The 5,578-nt window shown below is 27.8% G+C and overlaps 1 non-coding gene across 1 annotated transcript; it reads right to left on the bottom strand.

Annotated features, from left to right (window-relative positions):
* Positions 1-1,217: 1,217 nt before the first annotated feature.
* LOC140958147 (small nucleolar RNA R71) lies at positions 1,218-1,328 on the bottom strand. The gene has a single exon (XR_012171743.1). It is a non-coding gene; the product is annotated as a small nucleolar RNA R71 (small nucleolar RNA).
* Positions 1,329-5,578: the final 4,250 nt, after the last annotated feature.

The following is a 5,578-nucleotide window of genomic DNA, read 5'->3' as shown; positions in this document are numbered from 1 at the left end:
CTCTGCCGGTTGTTCTAAATGAAATATTATGATATCTAACAATCATTTATTTTTTATTTTATTACAACTAACTTTTACTTTCCGCATCTAACATTTACTTTATCGCAACTAACTTTTACTTTCAGCATCTAACTTTTACTTTATCGCAACTAACTTTTACTTTCTCGCAACTAACTTATTAAATCATATATTTCATTTAGGCAATAGCGTGGCTCTGCCGGTTGTTCTAAATGAAATATAATGATTTAATTTAACATTTATTTTATGCAGTTATATATTTATATAGTTATATATATAATCATAGGTACCATATATAAAATATCGGTGAATTCGGTATTTTTTATAGTGGGAACTATATTATATTAGGTGTGTGTTTAAATATTTAATTTTCTTGGAACCATTATTTATGGTGGTTTCCTTTGTTTTACTTTTAGTTAAACAATATTGCATAAACCAAGAATAAATCCTCGAGCCTTGACAAAATTTATAATTTGTAAACTTCGTTCTTGCATTTGGTAATCTATAAATTAATAAATTTAAACTTAAAATAACCTCTCTGTGGATCGATCTCGTACTTACGAAATATATTACTTGCAGACAACCTACACTTGGGTGAATTATAATTTAAGTAGTAGCAAGTTTTTGGCGCCGTTGCCGGGGAGGTATAAATTAAGTTTATATTTGTTAATTATGTTTTATTTATAAGTATTGTGTTTTTTTTTATGTGAGTATTTGGAGTCGAAAAAAAGTGGTAGACTTATTCGAGTATCTGAAAATAATTTAAACATGGATGATAATTCAAATAATCAAGATAATGATAACAATAATAACAACAATAATAATAATAATCAAGAACATGATCAATTAAGAACACTTAGGCACCATATGAACCCTATTAGAACTAGTGCCCCATCTTGTTTAGTTTTTCCTCCTGATGCATCTAATTTCAACTTTAAACCTCAAATTATTCAACTTTTACCAAATTTTCATGGCTTAGATTCTGAAAATCCATATTTACATCTAAGAGAATTTGAGGAAGTTTGTAACACTTATAATGATCAAAATTGTAGCATGGATATAGTTCGATTAAAGCTTTTCCCTTTTTCTTTAAAAGATAAAGCTAAAACATGGCTACAAAATTTGAGATCAAGTTCAATAAGATCATGGGAAGAAATGCAACAACAATTTCTCAAAAAGTTTTTTCCTTCCCATAGAACAAACTCTTTTAAAAGACAAATTACTACTTTTTCTCAAAAACAAGGAGAAACATTTTATCAATGTTGGGATAGATATAAAGAATTACTTAATACATGCCCACATCATGGTTTTGAAACATGGAGAATAGTTTCTCACTTTTATGAAGGTCTAATACCTAAAGATAGGCAAATGATAGAATTCATGTGTAATGGAACTTTTGAAGATAAAAACCCAAATGAAGCTATGGAGTATTTGGATTCATTAGCAGAAAATGCTCAAAATTGGGATAATATAGGCACAATAGAACCACCAACAACTAAAATCAATAATTCAACAAATGGGGGTGGTATCTATAATCTTAAAGATGATATAGATATTCAAGCTAAACTTGCATCTTTAGCAAGAAAAATTGAGTCATTAGAAATGAAAAAGAGTGGTCAATTAAAAAGTATTCAAGAAATTGTTTGTCATATATGTGATACACATGATCATGCTACAAAAGATTGTCCAACATTACCTTCATTTAAAGAATGTCTCCATGAACAAGCAAATTATGTTAACAATTATAAAAAACCAATACTAGATCATTTTTCAACATCATATAATCCTGGATGGAAAAATCATCCTAATTTTAGTTGGAGGAATGATAATAATGCACAACCCTCACAACAATATTTTCAAAATAACCAAAATCATCAAGGTTATATTCCTTATGTTACACCTCCAAGAAAAAACTTTGAAGATGTAATTCATGCATTTATCCAAAAGCAAGAATCTATCAATATTCAAAACAGTAAATCTATGACTGATTTGAAAGAAACTCTTGCAAAATTTGCATCTGCACTTAATATTCATGAAAAAGGAAAATTTCCATCTCAACCTCAACCTAATCCTAAAAATCAAAATCAAGAATCAAAAAATGAAAAAATTGATCAAATAAAATCTGTTATTACCCTTAGAAGTGGTAAAATAGTTAATGATCCATATAGTTATGAAAACAATGATCATTTAAAATCAAAGAGTAAGGATGATAATCCTGATATTTTTTAGAATGATGATACCTTAAATTCTAAAAATAATATGTTGAGTGATAAATCATCTGAAATAGTAAATGAATCAAATATACCTTCACCATTTCCTCATGCATTAACAAATCATAAAAAACAAAAAAATGATTCTGATATCTATGAAGTTTTTGAACAAGTAAAGATAAATATTCCATTATTAGATGCTATTAAACAAGTTCCTTCATATGCAAAATTTTAAAAGACTTATGTACAGTGAAGAGAAAATTGCATGTGAAGAAGAAAGCATTCTTGGCTGAACAAGTAAGTTCTATTCTTCAAAATCATTCTAGTTTAAAATATAAAGATCCTGGTTGTCCAACAATTTCATGTATTATTTGAGATAATAAAATTAAAAAAGCTTTGTTAGATTTGAGAGCAAGTGTGAATTTACTTCCTTATTCAGTTTATGAAAAACTTAAGTTAGGAGAATTAAAACCCACTTCTGTTACTATCTTACTGGCGGATAGGTCAATCAAAATACCTAGAGGTATTGTAGAAGATGTGTTGGTTCAAGTTGATAAATTCATATATCTTCTAGATTGTATTGTTTTGGATACACAACCAATAGAAGTACGTAATGAAATTCCAGTAATATTTGGACGACCATTTCTAGCAACTACAAATGTTTTAATTAATTGTCAAAATGAAATAATGAAATTGTCTTTTGGAAATATGACTCTAGAACTTAATGTGTTCAATTTATGTAAACAACCAAATATTAATGAAAATGAATATGATAATGAAATTGAAACAATTGTGGAATAAAATATACAAGAAGAAAACTTAAATCAACAATCTGAAGTTTTTTCAATAGAAAATTTTGAGTCTGAAAATAATTTTAAAGAAGATGATAATACAAAACTTGAATTAAAAGTTTTACCATTCGAATTGAAATATGTATTTCTTGGTGAAAATAAAATTTTTCCTGTTGTAATTTCTTCCACTCTTCTACCAAATCAAGAAGAAGATTTAATTAAATTACTTAAAAAATATAAAAATGCAATTGGATGGACTTTGAAAGATATAAAAGGTATAAATCCTTTAATTTGCACACATAAAATTCATTTGGAAGAAAATGCTAAAACATATCAACAATCACAAAGAAGGTTAAATCCACATATGAAAGAAGTTGTTAAGAATGAAGTATTAAAACTATTAGACGCTGGAATTATCTATCCAATCTCAGATAGTAAATGGGTAAGTCCAACACAAGTAGTACCTAAAAAGTCAGGCATCACTGTTATAAAAAATGAAAAGGGAGAGTTATTACAAGCTAGGATTCCATCTAGTTGGCGTATGTGTATTGATTATAGAAAATTAAATGATGCAACTAGAAAAGATCATTTCCCACTACCATTTTTAGATCAAATTCTAGAAAAAGTAGCAGGAAATTCTTATTACTGTTTTCTTGATGGGTATTCGGGGTATTATCAAATACCTATATCATTAGAAGATCAAGAAAAAACTACTTTCACTTGTCCTTTCGGAACTTTTGCATTTAAAAGAATGCCATTTGGTTTATGTAATGCTCCGGCTACTTTTCAAAGATGCATGTTAAGTATTTTCAGTGATATGATTGAAGAATTTGTAGAAGTTTTTATGGATGATATAACTGTTTTTGGAAACTCATTTGAAAATTGTCTTAAAAACCTAGAAGAAGTATTAAAACGATGTGAAGAAAAAAAATCTTGTTTTAAATTGGGAAAAATGTCATTATATGGTTAAATCTGGGATTGTGTTAGGTCATGTGATATCTGAAAAAGGAATTGAAGTTGATAAAGCCAAAGTTGATGTTATTGCTAAATTAACATCACCAAAAACGGTTAAAGAAGTTCGATCATTCTTGGGTCATGCAAGTTTTTATATAAGGTTTATAAAAAATATCAGCATAATATCTAAACCAATTTCGAATCTTTTAACAAAAGATACACAATTTGAATGGACTCAGAAATGTGAAAATGCTTTTAAAAAAATAATTAATCTTTTAATTACATCACCTATTTTACAACCTCCAGATTGGTCTTTACCATTTGAATTAATGTGTGATGCAAGTGATTATGCTATAGGAGCTGTGTTAGGACAAATAAAAGAATGAAAACCGTATGCAATCTATTATGCTAGTAGAACCTTAAATAGTACCCAAATAAATTATTCAATTACTGAAAAAGAATTACTTTAAGTAGTATTTGTATTAGATAAGTTTCGATCTTATTTAATTGGTTCTACTACTATTGTGTACACTGATCATTCTGCCATAAAATATTTATCAAATAAACAACATGCTAAGCCAAGATTAATACAATGGATTTTATTGTTACAAGAATTTGATATTATAATTAAAGATAAAAAGGAAAAGAAAATGTCGTAGCCGATCATTTATCTAGAATAATGACTGAATCATCTCATAATGAAATACCAATAAATGAAAATTTTTCCAGATGATCAGTTGTTTTATGCTACTATTATGCCCTGGTTTGCTAATATTGTAAATTTTATTGTGACAAATAAAATGCATTCTCATTGGAACTCACAGGATAAGAATAAATTCTTGATAGAAGTTAAAAAAATTTTATTGGGATGATCCTTACTTGTTTAAGTATTGTCCTGACCAAATTTTTCGACGATGCATACCCGACAATGAAGTAAGAATGTTATTAAATTTTGTCATTTTGAAGCATATGGAGGTCATTTTTCATCCAATAAAACAGCTGCAAAAATCTTACAATGTGGATTTTATTGGCCCTCTTTATTCAAAGATACGCATTTATTTTGCAAATCTTGTGAAAACTGTCAGAAGATGGGATCAATTTCAAAACGAAACATGATGCCTTTAAATCCAATCATAATTATTGAAATATTTGATAGTTGGGGGATAGATTTTATAGGTCCATTTCCATTATCTTTTGGATATACGTACATTTTAGTCGCTGTTGATTATGTTTCAAAATGGTTGAAGCAATTGCATGTAGAACTAATGATCATAAAGTTGATATAAAATTTTTGAAAGAAAATATTTTTAGTCGATTTGGAATACCTAGAGCAATAATTAGTGATGGGAGAAGTCATTTTATAAATAAATCATTTTCTTCTTTGTTAAGAAAATATGGCATTACACATAAAGTTTCTACCCCATATAATCCTCAAAGTAATGGTCAAGTTGAACTTGCAAATAGAGAAATAAAACAAATTTTAGAAAAAACAGTTAATCCAAATCGAAAAGATTGGTCTTTAAGATTAACTGATGCATTATGGGCATATAGAACTGCATTTAAGACATCATTAGGGATGTCACCATATAGGTTAGTTTTTGGTAA

The sequence above is a fragment of the Primulina huaijiensis genome, chromosome 14 (genome assembly GCF_012295235.1).
Source record: "Primulina huaijiensis isolate GDHJ02 chromosome 14, ASM1229523v2, whole genome shotgun sequence".
NCBI classification, from domain to species: domain Eukaryota; kingdom Viridiplantae; phylum Streptophyta; class Magnoliopsida; order Lamiales; family Gesneriaceae; genus Primulina; species Primulina huaijiensis.
The sequence above is the reverse complement of the archived record's forward strand: the minus strand, read 5'-3'. Positions and strand labels throughout refer to the sequence as shown.